Below are 20,852 nucleotides of genomic sequence, written 5' to 3' on the forward strand. Positions count from 1 at the left end.
TGAGTGGGGGTGGGGGTGTGGGGCGGTGGAGGGTCAGCGGAATGCAGGCTGCCAGACCAGCAGGGTCTGCTACAAAAAGCACATTTCGAGCCCATCCCTTAGAGCTAAAGCATATTCTAGGGGCCGCAGGAGTACAAGAGTACCTAGACAGTTTCTGAGAGACACAGGAGCCCATCCCCTATCACCACCATCTACCCAGATACTCAGTTCTGACCAGAGACACATTTACGTATTACCTTGAAGGCCAAAATTGTATAATTGTACAATTCCAAAATTGCATTATTCCATCTCTACCTTGGGGGGTTCAAGGCAATCTTGAACACAAAAATTAACAGGAAACTCTGAGCTCCTGGAAGGCATAGCAACACCGTGTCCCAACAGTATGCCGAGACAGAAATCTCCCCTCTAAAGCACCCCATAAGCCAGCTTTGCAGTCAATATGCAATAGAGATTTGAGAGAAAAGGAGTCAATTCTAAAGGAACATTTGAGTAGCAGACCTCAAAAGCTCAGAATCCATGCTCCCTCTCTCTGCTGGGCTGTTCCTGAAGTTCTTAAAGCAAACTCGGTTGACAAATGAAGTGTAGGAAAGAGCAGTGCCTGGAAATATCAAAAAAGAGAGAAGAGATGCCAAAAATCTGTCAAGCCCATTTGCAAAGGTGTGGACGCACAAGCACACAAACCCTGCCGATCAGTTTCATTGTTCTAGGAAGACTTCACGGTGCACTGAATGCCACACACACTGAGCCTAGCCAGCTCCCGGAAACGCAGCTGCACATGGATGGACCGCAAAACGCTGCATGTCTGCATCCCAGCAGCAGTTCGACCTACAGATATCAGGCATTTCCTAACCATGAGAGACTCTTGAATGCTGAGAACAAACTGAGGGCTGATGGTGGGGGGGAGAAGGGGGTGATGGGCATGGGGGAGGGAACATGTTGGGATGAGCACTGGGTATTACATGGAAACCAACTTGACAATAAACTATTTAAGAAAATAAATAAATAAATAAATAAATAAAAGATATGTAGTAGAATGTCAAATTGATATTCATTCTTTATTTTTAAAAATTTTTAACGTTTATTCATTTTTTGAGAGAGAGAGACAGAGCGTGAGCAGGGGAGGGTCGGAGAGAGAGGGAGACACAGAATCCGAACAGGCTCCAGTCTCTGAGTTGTCAGCACTGAGCCCGATGCAGGGCTCAAACTCACGAACTGTGAGATCATGACCTGAACCAAAGTCGGACCCTTAACTGAGCCGCCTAGGCACCCCTCATTCTTTTTATAAAGGTTTATTTATTTATTTTTGATAGAGAGCATGAGCAAGGGAGGGGCAGAGAGAGAGGGAGAGAATCCCAAGAAGGCTCCACATGGTCAGTACAGAGACGGATGCGGGTCTCGATTCCATGAACCTCAAGATCATGACCTGAGCTGAAATCAAGAGTCAGATGCTTAACTGACTGAGCCAACTAGGGGCCCCTTGACATTAATTCTTAAGATGAAACATATAAGTTTGAAGAATTTTCTTGCTATTATGGACAATTTGGGCAATTGCCCCCAAGCCCCATAGGGATACAAACTAACTCTCCTCTGCCCATAGAGTAATTTATTTTTTTAAATGTTTAAAAATGTTTACTTATTTTTGAGAGAGGGAGAGCATGCAAGTGCAAGTGGGGAGGGGCAGAGAGAGAGGGAGACACAGAATCCAAAGCAGGCTCCAGGCTCTGAGCTGTGAGCACAGAACCTGACGCTGGACTTGAACCCATAAACCGTGAGATCATGACCTGAGCTGAAGTCTGATGTTTAACCAACTGAGCCACCCAGGTGCTCCTCCCATAGAGTAATTTCTGATGGAAAGGTTTAAAAAGCACTGGTGACAGAAAAAGCTCTCTAGAGTCAGACGGAGCTGAATTCAAAAAATTCTTCCTAGCAGAGTCCTTCTGAGAGGAGCTTTTTCACTTCTGTGAGACTCCATTTCCTCATGTGTTACAAGGAGGACCATAACGTCCACTCCTCTGGGTTGTTGGGGAAATGAAATAAGATAGTATGAAAATGTCCCAAACAGAACTGGCACATGGTAAACCCTGTTTACTTTGTCTTTGTCTTTTCTCTTCCTACCTCCTTCCTACCTCACACATCACACTCTTCAAAACCTTGTTTCATCTACTTACAAACTATACTATAGCTTCTTCACAAAACACTCATATTAATTTTATTTCTGCCACATAAATAAAGAATGCCTATGAGTCAGGCCCTTAAAACCCGGTCTCACTCTTCCAAAAGCTCGGAATATATTGCATTCCACCAAAGTTCACAAAATCGGCTGTCGTTAAGGACACAGTCATGAACTGCTTAGCTTGGCACTTCCGTTTCTTGCGATCTGGCCCGATCCTTAAATTCGCTAATCTTCAGTTTGTCTCCTATGAAATGAGAATAACATAAATGTCCTGATAACATCGTTAAGAAGAAGAAAAGGAGATGGTGACACATAAGTAAGGACTTAATGAATGTCAACGTCATCCTCATTCTCATTACTCATACCTGTCTCTGCTGTACCGGAAAGATGGCACATCTGGGGTGCCTGGGGGGCTCAGTCGGTTAAGCATCAGACTTGGGCTCAGGTCATGATCTCATGGTTCGTGAGATCAAGCCCTGCATCGGGCTGTGTGATGACAGCTCAGAGCCTGGAGCCTGCTTCTCTCTCTGCCCCTCCCCTGCTCAGACTCTGTCTCCCTTCCTCTCTCTCTCTCTCTCTCTCTCAAAATCAATAACAAATAAATTTTAATAAATAAAACCTAGAAACTTTTTAAGCAGTTATTTTAAAATAACAATAATAAACCCATTCTACAATAACAGAAATAACACATTTTTATGAAAAAAAATAACTATTTTCTCACAGAAAAATTTTTACTGAGAAAAGTGGACATGTTTTTACTCCTTTGTGTATCTGGTTTCATGGAAGACAGCTGGATTCTCACAGCTGCTCCTGCCTTCCACCTGTTACAGTATGTTGTTTGGGGCAAGGATGTGAAGGACTTCAGCTTCCTCCAGATAGGTGGTGCCCTTTTAGATCACTGTAGACCATTTCCTTGGCTGCTTCCTAAAAGTAAACTAGAGGTAATTTCTACAGTCAGTTTCGATGTGCAGTATTAATAACTTTTGTCCTGAAACCGTAGCAACAACTTTTGGTTCTCTGTTACAATAAAATCCATTGGTCTACCTTCCATGGATAGTTTACCCATGCACGCTTTTCTCATGATGGGTCATTTCAACAACTTGATGCACTGAACCCTGCAGATCGTCCAAATATTGACACATTTCGAAGCCTTGGATCAAAAAGTTCATTAAGGATTGTGTCAGTGAAGCAGGGATTTTTCTCACTTGGAGTGTGTGGCAGGGAAGTGCATGATGAAGACCTCACATACAGGTGCACTGCCCTGATCCGTGCTGAGGCACAAGCAGTTTCACCCACTGCTCGTTTTGCACCGATTACAATTGTCCACCTGGTGAAAAATACAAATTACGCCTTCGTGTCATCATGATAATAGTTTTGACCTCACAGTCACTCTTAAAGTGCCTGGGGACTCCTGGGGTTCCCTGCCCCATACTTCGGGAAGCAGTTCTCGAGCATGACACTGAAAAGATAAGCCACCATCTTTTTACTTTGCAAGTTTTAGATGATCTTTCCCTGACTTTGACAAAAATAAAGAGGTCATTCATTCAGCAGGCGGTGGGAGCAGGGGAGAGGGTAGAGGTAGGCAGGGCTGGTGAGGGGGCAGGGTTTCACAGTGGTCACTCTTTGAAGAATGAAACGTGCCAGAGCACTTTGAAGAAGAGATGCCTTCAAATTTGGCTCTAGAGGACCAAGTAAAATCACAAGCAGGCAGATGTCTGCTGGAAGGAAGCACATCTGACTGCCTCCAAGCGAGCATGGGTGGGCTTGCAAGTTTCCAAGTGCAACCAAATGCCCATTTACCATTAATCAACAAAATCAATTAGCAGATAATCACTGTCCCTCAGGGTGTATGCTACCAGAACTCTCAACAGATAAATTAATTTAAAAAAAAAAAACAAAAAAAAACCAACACTCAACCCAACTCTTTAGGAATCAGTGAACGTAGTCTTTTGTGTCCAGCTTATAAATGGTACATTAATGATTCCTCCTTCAGCACATCNCAAAAAAAAAAAGAAAAAAAACCCAACACTCAACCCAACTCTTTAGGAATCAGTGAACGTAGTCTTTTGTGTCCAGCTTATAAATGGTACATTAATGATTCCTCCTTCAGCACATCCAGGCTCCAGTTAGCCATGTGCACTATGTTTTCTAGAAGGAGTATAGGCTGTGGGGCAGCACGAAGCAGGCTGGCACACATCAGCCGGCCAACTATTCCTCCAAGATTTCCTGCGCCCAGCCTTGTGCTAGGAGGTAGGGACAAAATGCTGAGCAAAACAACACCTGGTCCCCATCATGGTCTCATAGAAAAGCTTTAAAGAAAGACTGACATGGCTGAATACATCATTTAAAATGATTGAGTTCCCTGAGAAGAAGGAATATGGTTATCATGAGGACATATTAAAACTATACATATAAAACATCCCATAATGCAGTCTGAAACACTTCTGGGAAGCAAGTCTTCTGCTCTGGGATCTGGAGACTGGGTAGGAGTTGACGGATCAAGGCTGCTGGGGGACCAAGGGACACGTGTGAGGAAGTCCCGTGTCAGGGCAGAGCATGACGCACCAACAGTGTTAAGAAGCACAGAGAGTGAGGGAAGGTGAAAGCCAGTCCAAGCATTGCCAACCAACCAAAGGACATGCATCACGATGCTGAGCCTGGTGGGTAGCCAGAGAGGGGTTTTCAGCAGGGTCTGGGGCCAGGATTCAATCTGCATTGAAAGTAGAATCAAATATGCAGTGTGGGGTTGCCTGGGTGGCTCTGTTGGTTAAGCATTGGAGTCGAGCTCTGTGCTGATGTCTCGGAGCCTGGACCTTGCTTTGGATTCTGTGTCTCCCTCTCTCTCTTCCCCTCCCCCACTCACACTCTGTCTCTGTCTCTCTCAAAAATAAATAAACATTAAAAAACTTTTTAAAATTATGCAGTGTGGTGGTGGCCAGAGAGCCACTGAGTGGAGCAGGGAGACCACCCAGGAACTGCTGCAGATGTCGCTGGCAGGGGTGAGGGCAGAGTGGTGGGCAGGGAGGGAATGCTACTTTCCAGAAATGCTGAGTTGACTTGGTTGTGGAAAAGATGGGAAGGTGGAAGGGAAAGAGACAGAAGATAATTTCCAGGTGGCCGGTTTGCACAACCAGGTGGGTGTTAGAGAAGACTGGAGGAGGCTGGGGAGGACTCTCTAGTGTTCAGCCTTTGCCTTGTGGGGTGTGAGGTAAGGAGGTGAGATACTAAGATACCGAGACCAATGCCTGGGTTTGGAGCTTAGGGGCAAGGTCTGGACTAGATACAAAGTTGAGTGATGGAGCCATAGACATGGAAGGCATTTGTCAGGAAAGAGTGAGAAAAGTTGGATGGGGGGAAGGGGGGGACAAGAAATAGGAAGAGGAGAAAGGCGGGAGGAAGGGGAGAAGAGGGCAAGAAGGGACTGGAGAGGAGAAAAGGGAAGAGGTGCTCCTACATTCAGTGCCTGAGTCCAGCAGGTAGTGCTGCAAAGGAAGCAGGGCTGGGGGAGTCCGGGAGGGGATGGAAGAGCATCGCACTGCAGAAGGCAAGGGATGAAGGAGAGAGGGGGGCTGTGAAGTGCATCAGACAATGCAAGAAAACGCGTTGACTTTAGGGCTATGGCATCAGTGTGGATGTCTGTTTGCCCTTGAGGACCCTCCCACTCCACCCTCCTCCCTGCTGTTTGGACTCAGCGAATGGAGAGCACCAGCAGGAACTCAAGAGAGGGTGGGAGACGGGGAGGTCCACGGCCCTTCGAATGTTCCATCAGCCCCATCCCTACAAGATTACTTGAGCTGGTTGTGTCCCTCGACTCAAGGTCGTGGCTCCTCAAAAAAGGCCAATTCTCTATCACTCTTTCTCAGAGTTCCCTGCGGACCCAGGAGAGCAATGGCATGTCTGCTACAAAACCCTGGAAAAGATACCCCCAAAGTGGTGGGTTATTCAATGTGAGTCACCCCAGGAAGAGCCAGGCTGGCACACCAGCAGCCGGGGGGTGAATCTGCATTCCTGATGCGGGGAGGGATGGATGGCACGTCCCAGCGCCCACAGGTCCACCCCCAAAGCCGTGCAGAGCCACTGCTTGGGGTAAGTCTGGAGGCAGCTTCTCCAGGATCCTGGTAGGTCGCTTGGCCGAGGGAAACTTCAGAAGGGCGAGGTTCATGGGACAAACCACCATTCCTGCCGCAGAAGCTGGTCATGGGCCCCACCTTGAAACTTTTCATCCTCTTCCTGCTAACCGTTCCATTGCCCTCACCTCAGTTAGTCCCCCCTCCCCCCGCCCGGTCCAGGCACCTCACCTGGCAGCACGATCCTGACGTCACTCGTAAGGAGCCCAAAGCCCCGATCCCCGCGAACTGCACAGGCAGGGTTGAAGCATTGGCTTTGTCCATTCAATGCTAAAATTAGGCAAAGGAGCACCAAGAGACCCCAGATGGAATAACTCAGATGCCAGCATTCCTCCCAGCCCCTGCTGCGAAGGCAGCCCTTTCTTCTCCTGACCACACAAGTAGCCCAAAGTGCCCAGGTGGGTGGCAGCCACAGTTAATTGTTCTGTGGGAATCTCACTATGTCCTGTGGTGCAGGTGTAGGAAGTAGGAATTTAGGTGGCCAGGGCCTTGAAACCCACAGAGCCCAGATGTACAGACACAAGGAGCCTAAATCCCCTGACTGGGTCACTGGGTGGCAAGAGGGGCCACGGCTGCTTCCATCCCTCGGTGTGGACCACTCCTGGACCATTGCCAAGGGGACCATCTTCAGCTGAAGCAAGCCGGCATGGGACTGGCAGCGGAGGATTTTTCTGCAGGAAGCTCTCCAAGGAGCTGGGAAATAAGTCCTCCACAGCTAGAGGGGGGCTGGACGGGGTAACACAGCATCCACCATAAGCAGCAGTTACGACAAGAAAAAGAGGAAAGAATGGGGACCTGCTTGCATAAGTGGGGGTGTGAGGTGGTGAAAAGGCCTGATGAATACACTTCTCTATGCACTTCTCTATGTGAAGAGGCAAAATTCTTTGTTAAAAAGGGGTGGAGCAGCACCTGGGTGGCTCAGTCAGTTGCACGTTCAACTCTTGATTTCAGCTCAGGTCATGATCCCAGGGTCGTGGGATTGAGCCCTGCGTCAGGCTCCATACTCAATGTGGAGCCTGCTTAAGACTCTCTCTCTCCCTCTGTCCCTCTTCCCTGCTCTCTCTCACTCTCTCTCTCTCCCCCTAAACAATAAAATAAATACATACATACACATTTTTATAAAGGAGGTGGAGGTGATGTTTGTGGTCGAGTGTGCTATCCTAAGAAACTTGATGATACCTAGACCAGTAATCAAGAATTTATAGGGATATCAATTTTGCTGTATTGGAAACACATGGCTACTCAGTTGCAAGGTGAAATGTAAACAGATGGCAGCATTCATGCAGGCATGAGTGATGCCAGGGCAGGTTAGAGCCCCAGAAAGATGGGCCGTGGACTCCACGCTCCCCAGGAAGAGAGCGGATGGGCTGGCAGAGGGTGAATGGCCAGTGGCCAACAGGGCCCGGTAAGACTGCGGAACCAGCAGAGGGGAATCATTGAACGGGCACCAGAAGGACAGAAAGTTGTGATCAGACGGAATGCTGGAATCAGCAACTCTGGATGTGGCATGATTTCTGGTGAGTTCTATTGTGTCACCAGCCAGTGGGCGGTGGAGGTAGAACAAAGGGAATAATCATAGGAGGGGAGGGAAGAGAAAGGAAACTCAGAGACCAGTGCATTGGAAGAGTCATTTGCATAGATGGGGACTCACTCAGGGTCTCGGCAAAGCTTCCAGTCAAGAGGGCAAATGGGAGCCATGAGCCAAGCCTTCCATGGAAAGGGCAGAGTGGCCAGAGGTGTGCCCACTCACCTCTGTGAAACCTTAATATCAACATAATTACAGCAAAGCATTTCAATTACTTTCTCTGACCTGACTTTCACAAAACCTCTGTGGAATAGACAGATAACAACTGCTACCACAAAATGGAGGGTCTGCAAGCTTTAATGAGCTCCCAAGGACTGGACTGGAAACCTCATCAGACGGACACTATCTCTGCTAGAAAGCCCTCCCCACCCTCTCTAGGAAAGAAGGTCATTCCTTCCATGTGCCTACTTCTTCTACCCCTTTAGGTCCTATTTCCTTATATGTACTTGCCTCTCAGCAGTGGGGACAGAGAATGTGGAATTTGCCATTTTTCTTCATCCACATTAGAGTCAAGTTGTAAGAATTACCTCCACTTGAAAATATGGATGTTGGGGAGCCTGGGCAGCTCAGTCAGTTAAGCATCCCACTCTTGATCTTAGTTTAGGCCATGATTTCATGGTGTCTGAGATGGAGCCCCATGTCAGACTCTGTGCAGACAGCACAGAACCTGCTTGGGATTCTCTCTCTCCCTATCTCTGCCCCTCCCCTTCTCTCTCTTTCTTGCACTCTCTCTCTCTCTCAAAATAATAAGTAGACATTTAAAAAAAAAAAAAAGAAAAGAAAATATGGATGTTGGTAGATTTGGGGAAGAGGGCATATTAAAGACAAGTATTTTCGTGTTTAATAGTTATACACACTAAATACCACACCCGGCCATCAATACTGGGTGATACAAAGGAGAAGCAAAGTCCTGCTTGCTTTTCCTGAAGAGCAGTTCTCCAGCTGAGCTAAGGGAGATGCTGAGGACTAAGAGATTAGGGTTAAGTGAAGGACACACTAGTTCAAACTAAAAGATGGAAGAAGGAGTTCAAGATCTCGCCGTAAGGAAAACAGAACTTATAGTTATCAACCTAAAAAAAAATAGTTGACGACTCAAGACTCCTGTGTTTCACCCACGTGGAGGTTGTTTTCTCAACCAGAAGAGGCACTCTGGCTATCATGAGATTCTGGAAAAAGCTAAGACGCTCAGGGTAAATGATGAAAGGTGAGACATGGAAGAGAAACGAATAAATAAAAGGAAGAAGAGGAAAGGGCAGATGTTATGGATACGACAGTGAGTCGAGCAGCAGATTAGAAAAGACGACACCACCTTGTCTCTGGCCTGGATCCCACTGCAAGAGCTTCCCGGCCAGCAGGACATTCTCCACTCTTGCCATCATCTTATGCTCCCCCAGCACCCATGCCTCACTCCCTGCTCACGGTCCTCGGCATCTCCCCATTCCATTTAGGATAAAATCCCAAGGGCGGCTCCATGATCTGGCCTTTCCTCATTGCACCCCACTGCAGACTTGAGAGAGACAGAGAACATGAAAGTAGGGGAGAAACAGTGAGAGAGGGAGACAGGAATCCCAAGCAGGCTCCATGCTGCTGGCACAAAGCCTGACTCTGGGCTAGAGCCCACAAAATTGTGAGATCATGGCCTGAGGCAAAACCAAGAGCCAGACACTTAACCAATGGAGCCACCCAGGTGCCCCCCACTCCAGCCTCATCTTAAGCCACTCTGCCCTTCACTGACCTGCTCTGGTCACCTTGGCTAAACTCCTCTGCGTCAGGGAACTTTGCACATGCTCCTTATGTCTACAAGGCTCTTTACCCCATCACTCCTCTGCCACATCTTCATCTGGCTATCTCTTGTTTATTCTGCATTTCTCTAAAATGTTCCTTCTTCAGTACAGTCTTACCTAATACCCAGATATGATGAAAGCATTCTATTATAACCACTTATTATACTCTGAAGTTTTCTTGCAAAACTCATATCCCAGTGGGTGGAGATGTACCTATAATGGTGATCATTGATTTAATGTCAGTCTCCTCCACTAGACCACAATCATCTTGAAGCAGGGAGCATGTCCATCGGTGGCAGGTATATCCCCAGCAGGCACCTCAGTCCTTGTTCCCAAGCAGGTACTCACAGAACATTTATGGATGAAGAAACCGTAGTCATGGAAATATAACACCAGTGTAAGGAAGAGCCAGGAGGAAGGGCAGCCTCGGGGGCAGAGAGTCCCGTGAAAGAGGATCCTGAAAACTCAAAGCTGAGGCAACCCTGGTCTGTGTGGTGGAGGGTAGAGGGGGGAGAGGGGGAAGCAGGAAATGAGGAGAATCCACATCTCAGTAGCTCACTGAGCTCTTGTGTTTAAAAGGCAAAACTTCAGTGACCCCGAATGGCAAGTTCTTGGGTGATGTTAAATTACTCTATTTACTGTCTAACTCATGACCTCACCCTCTGGGAGCTTTCCATCAAGTGAAGAAAGAAAAACTACCAGGAAATAAATAGTAGGTAATGTAACATGAGGTCCAAAAGAGTACAGAAAGTGCTAGAAGTAATGTAAGTGTAAGATTGCCCCGGGCTGGGTATTTAGAAATATCATGCAGGAGGGAACAAAGGCCAGGCTGTGATTCACCTCAACGAGAAAAAGACAAAGCTCTAATAGAAAGGGAATGGAATTGGACAAGGAATCTCTCAGGGAAGAAATAAAAATATATAAGAACATGTGAAATATATTCAACTTTACTAGTTGCCAAAGAAAGGCAGATTAAAGCAATAAGATACAGTATTTCCATGTAAAAGTGAAAAATATAGGGGCGCCTGGGTGGCTCAGTTGGTTAAGTGTCTGTCTTTGGCTCGAATCATGATCTCCCTGCACGTGGGGTCGATCCCCGCGTTGGGCTCTGTGCTGACAGCTCAGAGCCTGGAGCCTGCTTCGGATTCTGTCTCTGTCTCTCGGCCCCCTCCCTGGCTCGCACTCTCTCTCTCTCTCCCTCTCTCTCTCAAGTATGAAATAAAACATACAGACATACATACATAAAAGTGAAGAAAAAGATACTTAAAATGGCAGCGTCCTGGCCTCAAGGAGTGTGGGGTGATGGGCGCTCGTACGTGCCGCTAAGGGAGCCAGCATCCTCAGTACAATTTCCACGGAGGTAGCTGGGTGCTGGGCTTCAAAAGAGTTAAAGTATGGAGTGTAATTCCTCTTCTGGGAATGTGCCTTCAGAAGTTAATTAAGGATGGGTTTAAATATTTAGCCTATTAAAAAATATTAATTTGGGGGCGCCTGGGTGGCTTAGTCGGTTAAGCGTCCGACTTTCGCTTAGGTCATGTACTCACGGTTAGTGGGTTCGAGCCCCGCGTCGGACTCTGTGCTGACTGCCAGCTCAGAGCCTGGAGCCTGTTTCAGAGTCTGTGACTCCCTCCCTCTCTGACCCTCCCCTGCTCACGCTGTCTCTCTCTCTCTCTCTCTCCTAGAAATAAATAAAACATTTAAAAAATATATATATTAATTTTTTTGAGGAACCTCCACACTGTTTTCCAGAGAGGCTGTGCCTGTTTACATTCCCACCAACAGTGTAGGAGGGTGCCTGTTTCTCCACATCCTTGCCAGCATCTAGAGTCCTCTGCTTTGCTCATAACAATAGAACAATACAACTCCCCTATGACCCAGCAATAGCACTGCTAGGAATTTACCCAAGGGATACAGGAGTGCTGATGCATAGGGGCACATGTACCCCAATGTTCATAGCAGCACTCTCAACAATAGCCAAAACATGAAAAGNGAATGCTGAGAACAAACTGAGGGCAGATGGGGTGTGGGGGGGAAGGGGAGTGATGGGCATGGAGGAGGGCACTTGTGGCGATGAGCACTGGGTGTTATATGGAAACCAACTTGACAATAAACTATTTTTAAAAATAAATAAATAAACATTAAATAAATAAATAAATATTTAGCCTTAAGGATGCTCATTACAGTACCGGGTTTGTTTTTTAATAAAAATTTGGGAATAAACCTAAATATCAAAAAAGAGGGTGTTAACTTCAATAAACTCAGACTCTTATGCACACACTAAACACACGATGTTACAGAAATACTATCAATATGGAAAGATAGTCCTAATATATTAAGTACAAAAAAGATTACAAAACAACGTGTATATTATGCACTTGCCGTGTGTGTGTGTGTGTGTGTGTGTGCGCGCGCACGCGCGTGTGAGAGAGAGAGAAAGAGAAGTTTGTACAGTGAAGGCACGGAGGAAATCAGGACAGGACTCCTCCCATCCTTGCCACGTTTGGAATAAGCACAGAAGGCCAAGGGTATGTGAAAACGGGTGATAGGTTTCCGCCCTCAGATAGAGCCGTCTACTTAAACTTCTTTAGAACTCTTAACCCATCTTGTTCTGGAACAGACTAAAGATGCCTTACAACATACATACAGGGTTTCAGCGATCATTGGCGGAGCACCTTGCAGGTACCAGGCACCGGGCCAGCCTCTGGAAATGTAAAGCTGAAGCGATAACCCAGACACACACCATCGAGAGGACTGGAAGGTTCTAGAACAGGCAGATGGTGGTCCCAGGAAGAGAGAGCACATCTACTATAGAGCAGAGATCACACAGTGGCCGTCTGCTGTCTCCAACTGGACCAAGAGTGTATCGTCTGGCCAGTACAGTTCATTTTCCTTTTCATTTGTGACTCTGAAGGCCTTTAGGCAGGTCTTGTCCTCTCCAATCAGGGACCAGAGCTCCTACCTTTCTCCCTTTCTCTTCACCACAGCGACTTCACACCATCTTCCTGGCCTCTGAGTGCACTGGGGTTTGCCACCCTCAGAGCAGAGAGAACATGGGGCTTGGGGCCACACCACCAAGAGCTCCAATCCTGCTATGAACTGCACCCCCTAGAGTCACTTCCTGAGCTCACTTAGTCTCCTACTTAAAACGGGACTTTGACAGTGACTTACTGCTGTGCTGCCCTTGCCTGCCGCATGAGGCAAGGGAAGTCTCTTCCTCTCCAGGCTCTCCAGGGCTGGTTGTTAAAAGCCAAAATCAGGGCACAATGCTTCTCACTTGATTCAGTATAGGAGTGGGCGAGACATCCTGGGAATAAAGAGGACCATCAATGGCAGACTAGGCAACCCTGAAATGGGGTGTCCAGCCCCATGAGAACCAAGTCCCAGAGCACAGAGGAGCATTGAAGCTGGAAAATGTGAGCAGGGAGTGCTGTCAGCGGATCAGCCCAGACAGGTTCCCCAAAGAGAGAGACTCCCAGCTCTTCCTGGGCTCTGGATTTCCCTGGGTGCAGGCAGTACTTGGGATGGGATGATGCACCAAGCTCACTTCTTCCCACGCCGTCCGCCATGATGACTGAGGGAAGGTTAAAATGCCCTTCACTTATTCTTACCATCTTTTCTCCCCCAGCCCCTGTGTTGTGCCAGGCTTCTTCTATGGTGTAAAACAGTCACCTTCAGCCCCCTGCAGAAGCCTTCCTGCCTAGTCAGTCTGTGGGCTGATTTCCTCACAGTTTCCCTGTTTCGTGCCTTAAATATGTCCCATAGTTCCTAATTACCCATATGGACTCCTTTGCCTGAGGGCTGATGCTGCCTCCCTCGCTGTACTGTGAGTCCCAGACGCGATGGGCGATGTGCCTCATGGGGTTAAACGCGCTCCATGTTGGAAAACAGCAAACACGCCCTGGAGGAGATGGACGTGCCCATGTCCCCTGGCCCAGCAACAGCGGCGCTAGTCTCCCCTGCAGACACATTTGCTAACATGTACCAGGAAACTGCGAGTGCTCGAGCAATGCTCTTCTTAACAGCAAAAACAGGAGAAACAAACCAGACCTCTTCAGTAGACCAGATAGATCGGCGTCGGCTTATTCGTTCAGTAGAACACAGCACAGCAATACAAATCCATATAGACACACACACCAGCACCGATGCATCAAAGCATGGGCTGAATGAAGAGGGGCCCATGAAACTGTAGGATTCTGTCAATATAAAGTCAGACGCGGGTAACACTACATCGTCAAGGGATGTGTACAAATTTGATGAAGTGATAAAGAAAAACAAGGAAATTTTGCAAAAATTCAGGAAGGATGCTTATACCATTATAATTTTTATTTTTTCATTTTTGAGAGACAGAGCGAGCAGGGGAGGATCAGAGAGAGATGGAGATACAGAATCCGAAGACAGACTCCAGGCTCTGAGCTAGCTGCTCGAACCCACAAACCATGATATCATGACCTGAGCCAAAGTTGGACACTTAACCAACTGAGCCACCCAGGCACCCCATGTTTATCCCATTATAAATCCTCAGGCTGCAGATACCATTATATTATTTTGTGATGCTATACGTTATTTTCTATGACTGATGTGGTGTACAATTTAAAAAGAAAAAAAATGAAAAATTAAAGAAAAAATGAGTTAACTCCATTTAAAGGAAAAAAACAAACAAATGAACTCAAGAGCCCTCAGCAGAGTGGTAATATAATTATGTTTTGTTTTGTTTTCTTTTTCTAATAAGAAGAACGTCTTTGAAAATCAAGCATGAAAATGTTGGGGTGGGGAAACCCAAAAATGGAGAAAAAATAAATGTACATATGACAGGCTAGAAAACTATACAATATGAGTCCAAGGTTAAAAAATTTTTTTCTCGGGGCGCCTGGGTGGCTTAGTCGGTTAGGCGTCCGACTTTCGCTTAGGTCATGATCTCGCGGTTCGTGGGTTCGAGCCCCGCATCGGGCTCTGTGCTGACTGCCAGCTCAGAGCCTGGAGCCTGTTTCAGAGTCTGTGTCTCCGTCTCTCTCTAACCCTCCCCTGCTCACGCTCTCTCTCGCTCTCTCGCTCTCCTAGAAATAAATAAAAATATTTTTAAAAAAAATTTTTTTCTTGGGGCACCTGGGTGGCTCAGTTGGTTAAGCATCTGACTTTAGCTCAGATCATGATCTTGTAGTTCAAGCCCCGCATCAGCTCTGTGCTGACAGCTCGGAGCCTGGAGCCTGCTTCGGATTCTGTGTCTCCCTCTCTCTCTCTCTCTCTCTGCCTCTCCCCGACTTGTTCTCTCTCTCAAAAATAAATAAACATTAGGAAAAAAGTTTTTAAAAATTTTTTTCTAGGGGCGCCTGGGTGGCTCAGTCGGTTAAGCATCCAACTTTGGCTCAGATCATGATCCTAAGGTTTGCTGGTTCGAGCCCCGTGTCGGGCTCTGTCTGTGCTGACAGCTCAGAGCCTGGAGCCTGTTTCAGATTCTGTGTCTCCCTCTCTCTCTCTCTGACCCTCCCCTGCTCACGCTGTCTCTCTCTCTCTCTCTCTCAGAAATAAATTTTAAAAAGAATTTTTTTCTCTCACCCTCATTATTATCTATATTTCAGCCTGTCATGTTCTTGATTACTAGATACCTGTAAACGCTCTAACTTGCCAATCGGAAGTATTTGGGCAGTCAGCCTTCCGGAATGTCTCATCTCTTCAGGAATATTCTCCTGTCCTTCCTATTTGCCCAAATGGCTGTGGGTGCAGGGAAATCTGGGGCCCCGGTGCTTTGCAAGGGTGGCCGGTTCCTCGATGGACCCATAGCGCAGGTGGGTGTCTGAGGCTGTAATTCTCCCCAACGACTCGCCCCGCTCGCTGGAGCTGCCGTTCCTGAGAACCAGAGCCTCGCATCCCTCTCATTGGATCCCCACCGTCGAGCCCGCTGACCCAAGACCCTGAGAGCCTCGGAGACTCATCTCACACCCACCTTCAAGCATTTTCTCCTTGGCTTCCCAGTGCCGTGTGAGAAGTGGCAACCCCCCTAGTTAGTCTGAGGGGTGCATTGTCTTTCCAGGACATTCCTAAACAAGCCAGGACAAATCTTCTGCTCTGGGATTTACTCGAACCTTTCTGGAAGCTTCTGTTCATCTGCCTCCTCTCACCATTGGATAGGGTGCGTCAAGAACACTTAAGCCCCCATTCTCGCCCTCCACTCACTTCCACAGCTCAGCCCCTCATACAGGAACATCCTGTACTGTCTCGCCAGTGTCTCCAGGCCAACATGTCACCTCTGGATTCTTGATACATGCATTCATTGTGACCAGATTTGTCCGCAATTGATAAAGGATTCAAATACCAAGATTTTTTTCACTCTCATAAAGGTTAGTATATCAATTTTCTGTAGCTGCATAACAAACCAGCACAAATTGGGGCATGTAGGGGGCTCAGTCGGTTAAGTGTCCGACTTTGGCTCAGGTCATGATCTCGAGGTTTGTGAGTTCTAGCCCCACGTCAGGCTCTGTGCTGACAGCTCAGAGCCTGGAGCCTGCTTCAAATTCTGTGTCTCCCTCTCTCTCTGCTCTTCCTCCACTCGTGCTCTGTCTCTCTCTCTCTCTCTCTCAAAAATGAATAAACATTTTTAAAAGTTTTTTTTAAAATCAGCACAAATGTTAACAGCTTCACACAACATGAAGCAACTATCTCACAGGATCTGTGGATCAGACCTCCCCACACAGAGTGGTTCAGCCATGTTCGCTGCATCGACCCTCACAAAGCTAAAATCCAGGTATTGGATGACCAGGGCTCCTACCTGCAGGCCCTGGGAAGAACCATTTCTAAGTTCATCCAGGATGTTGGCAGAACTCAGTTCATTGCAGGTGCAGGACGGAAATCCTTGTTTCCTTCACACGTGTACCTTCATCTTCAAGCCAACAGCCACAACTGAAATTCTTCTCCCGCTTTGAATCTCTGACCTCCCCTCTCCTACCAGCCGGAGAAGGAACGTTCCTTTCAAGGGCTCACACGATTTAGATTTGGTCCACTTGGGGGGAGGGGGGAGCGCCTGGGTGGCTGGGTCGGTTAAGCATCTGCCTTCGGCTCAGGTCATGATCTCACGGTTTGTGGGTCCGAGCCCCGCGTCGGGCTCTGTGCTGACAGCTCAGAATCTGGAACCTGCTTTGGATTCTGTGTCTCCTCTCTCTCTGCCCCTCCCCCACTCATGTTCTATCTCTCTGTCTCTCAAAAATGAATAAATGTTAAAAAATTTTTTCAGACTTGGTCCACTTGGTTAATCCAAGATATCCTTCCTAGGTTAAGGTCACCTGGTTAGTAGCCTTAATTGCATTTGCAAAGTCCATTTGCAATATAATGTAGCACACTCATGGGATCACAGCAGGGGCAATGGTCTTGAGGCCAATGCTCTGCCTTCCACAGCCGGTCAGGTGGCTCTGCCCTGTGGATCGCTGGGGACCAGGCTCCTTTCTGCATCTCTCCACCACCCCGGGTCCCCCGTGGCCCAGGACGCACCATCCGTGTGGCACAGCAGATGGACACAAGGTTTGCTCCAGCCAGGCTTTAAGGAAGGTTCCCAGCAGCTGCCTTGGTCCCATCGGCCTGATTCTGTGACTTGGTAACATCTTCACCTGGTTACAGAAGAGGCTGGGGAGGTGGCTTTGCTCTGAGTAAAGAAAGGGAGAGCGGTTAGTTAGGGACAAGAAAACACACAATGGAGGGAACCCAGTCAAACTACTTTTCCCTCTTACAAGCTTGGTTTTCAAGATTTAAAAAAGTTTTAATTTGAAACCCAAGCTAAAAACTGGCATTTTTGTTCCAGGCAATGCTTACTTCTTCTTTTCCTGGGGCCAACCCTCTCCAGCCCTAGACTTCCTGGCAAAAAAGTTAAAGGAGAGAAGACGGATTTAGGGGGAAGATAATCCTTGTGCCACCACTGAGTACAAAAGGTACAGGAGGGATCGTTCTGTCCCAGTGTGTACCTCCTGCCACTTTCTGGAAGTGTCTGACCCACAGCATTCCTTATTCTTGTACAAGAGGAAATGAAGAAACAATGCAAGGCCATCTTTCGTGCAAACTTTTGGTCTCAAGCACAGAAAATGTAATTCCAGATGCAAAGCCTCAAACGAGCAAGTGTCTTTTTTCCTCTTACAAGAAAGGAAATCTTACATCCAGTAAGGTCATGCAGTTAGAACCCCTCCAGCACACAGAAAAGTCACAGAAATAAAACCCACGATGCGTCATTGTCCAGTTTCGGGCACACTTCAGAAACACAGCAGAATGGCACCCGTCACAAGCGGCCGTCGCCTTCAGTCACAGGCCCACATAACTTTGAAAGTCACGGGGCTGGCTCATTACCAGTCAAGACAGGGAGCAGACTCCTGGGCTGGAGCCCCTGGGGCTAACGAAACCCTAATTGGCACTCTCCTGAGGGAAGTTAGACCTTTCATAATGCAGACTCATACCTCAAGCAGTTTATTTTATTTTTTCCTGATGCCTGCTTCTTAAGAAATGTAATAACTCGGGGCGCCTGGGTGGCTTAGTCGGTTAAGCGTCCGACTTTCGCTTAGGTCATGATCTCGCGGTTCGTGGGTTCGAGCCCCGCGTCGGGCTCTGTGCTGACTGCCAGCTCAGAGCGTGGAGCCTGTTTCAGTCTGTGACTCCCTCTCTCTCTGACCCTCCTCTGCTCACGCTGTCTCTCTCTCTCTCCTAGAAATAAATAAAAAACATTAAAAAAAAAAGAAACGTAATAACTCAGTTTCTAAACCCAGAGTGGCCCTAGAAGAAAAAAAAAACAGAAACTTTTAATTCTGATGAATCTGAATGTGCAAATTGGCTCAGTCACCTTCCAACTGCTCAAGTTTACTTATCAGTTTGACAGTGAGCGTTGGAGTCTTGATTTCTGGGATTAGGATATTAACATCACCTTCCATTCCCAGGCTCCCTCTTTCAGACTCTGAGTTAATATATGCAAAGCTCCAGGAACATTAGCAGATCTCAGTGCAATGGGTAGTCATTGTCGTTGTCACTGTAATGTGTCCAAGCAGGATTATGCCATTATTAAAACTTGGTGTGGCTGGGCTCAGCTGGGAAGAGGTTTGATAAAACAATCCAGGCTAGTGATCCTAAGATTCACAGGGTATTGACAGAAAGGGGACACGTAAGGGTTAAATTGCAAGAAAGGGGGGCACCTGGGCTGCTCAGTCGATTGAGCGTCCGACTTAGGCTCAGGTCATGATCTCGCAGTCTGTGAGTTCGAGTCCCACATCAGGCTCTGTGCTGACAGCTCAGAGCCTAGAGCCTGCTTCGGATTCTCCCTCTCTGTCTGCTCTCTATAAATATAATAAATAAACACTAAAAAAAATTAAATTCCAAGAAGGGACAGGTCTTATATGACATCCATCCAGCAGGCAGGGAATGCCCCAGGCACTCTGCATAAAAGGCACAGCAACCCTATGTCAAGCTCAGGAGACGCTGAGATGTAAGGATATCACTGGCTCTGCTCTGAGGAAAAGAGCAGACACCATTTGATACCATTTGATGGTGCGTCATTCCTTATCACAACAATGTCCACAGCAATAAATCTCCACATCCCTGCCCACCAACCCCCTTCCCATGGCCAGGATGACCCAGACAAAAGAGGAACACAAGAAGGTACCCTGAGAAACTCTTACTACAGGCCACAGATGGCATTACATCCCTTCGTCCTTGGTTTTGTTTTGCTTTGTCTTGTTTTGTTTTGTTTTTTGAGAGTGTGCACGCAAGGGGAGGGGAGGGGCAGAGAGAGGGAGAGAGAGAGTCCCAAGCAGGCTCCTCGATACCAGTGCAGAGCCTGACACGGGGCTCGATCCCACAACCCTGGGATGATGACCTAAGCTGACATCAAGAGTCAGACATTTAACTGACTGAGCCACCCAGACTGTCCTCAGCCTGGCTTACCAGTTCCTGGGCGATGCCAGTGCTGCCCATCCGGGGGACCACAGTTAAGAGCCACTGCTCGAGGCAAGGGTCCACAAACTCTGGCCCATCAGCATTGAATCCCACGCACCACCTGTGTCTGTACAGCTCAGGAACTATCAATGGTTTTCACATTCTTTTTTTTTTTTTAATAGTTTATTGTCAAGTTGGTTTCCATATAACACCCAGTGCTCATCCCCACAAGTGCCCTCCTCCATGCCCATCACCCCCTTCCCCTCCCCCCCACCCAATCTGCCCTCAGTTTGTTCTCAGCATTCAAGAGTCTCTCATGATTAATGGTTTTCACATTCTTAAGTGGTTGGGAGGGAGAAGAGTATTTCTCCCTTGACATACTTGAAAATCCTATGAAATTCTTTCAATGCCCACAGATAAAGATATTTTGAAACACAGCCATCCTTGTCTGTGGCTATGGGCTGCAATGGCAGAAATAGGTGGTTGCAAACAGAAACCAGAGAGCCCACAAATACTTCTATGAGGTCCTTTACAGGAAAAACCTAACTGGAGGGGAAGCAAATGGCCTCACGGAACCGCTGAAAGAAAAGAGCGATGTCCGGAGTCTGGTCCTCTGACCAGTGCTCTGGGCTCATCTTAAGATGGATACTTTACAAAGAATAACTTCTTTAATGCTTAGGTATTAATAAAAGGAAAAGGTTTTTTTTTTAAATTGCTTTAATCTTTCTCTTTCTGCTTATATTCAAATGAGAGCAATTACAGGGCAGAGGCCCTAAGAAGTATGACAATTTACACAAAATTAATACAACAAGAGCTTGAAGCAAATGTATTTATTAAAGTAACCCATATAATCAGATAGCAGCAAAGAGAAGAGGAGGAAAGAAATCAAAACCCCTGTGATTCCTAGCCAGTATTTCATTTTAGTTTGCATTTAAATGATAACACATCTTGTGGCAAATTATTTCAGACTTCTTCCTATCGGGGAAAAATAGAAGAAGAAAAATGTGCTCGTTGAAGGAAACCTCTGCAAAAGGCAAAGAGTGATAAACTTCCTGAAGCCTATTTACAAATGCAGTCAATGAAACAGAATTTTAATGAATTGTGCCACATAATCTGGCGGTTAATGAGCTGCAAAAGCCTTTGTCAATTGCAGTGACTGAGAACTAACTCTTTCAGTTTCAAGATCAATAAGAGAATTCTCAGCTCTACACTACCCGAACGTGGAACTCTGGGGAAAAAGGAAGTTGTCAGAGGCATGCCATCGCCACAGATCCCAACAGCAAGACCGC

The sequence above is a fragment of the Crocuta crocuta genome, unplaced genomic scaffold (genome assembly GCF_008692635.1).
Source record: "Crocuta crocuta isolate KB4526 unplaced genomic scaffold, BGI_CrCroc_1.0 scaffold548, whole genome shotgun sequence".
Classification (NCBI taxonomy): domain Eukaryota; kingdom Metazoa; phylum Chordata; class Mammalia; order Carnivora; family Hyaenidae; genus Crocuta; species Crocuta crocuta.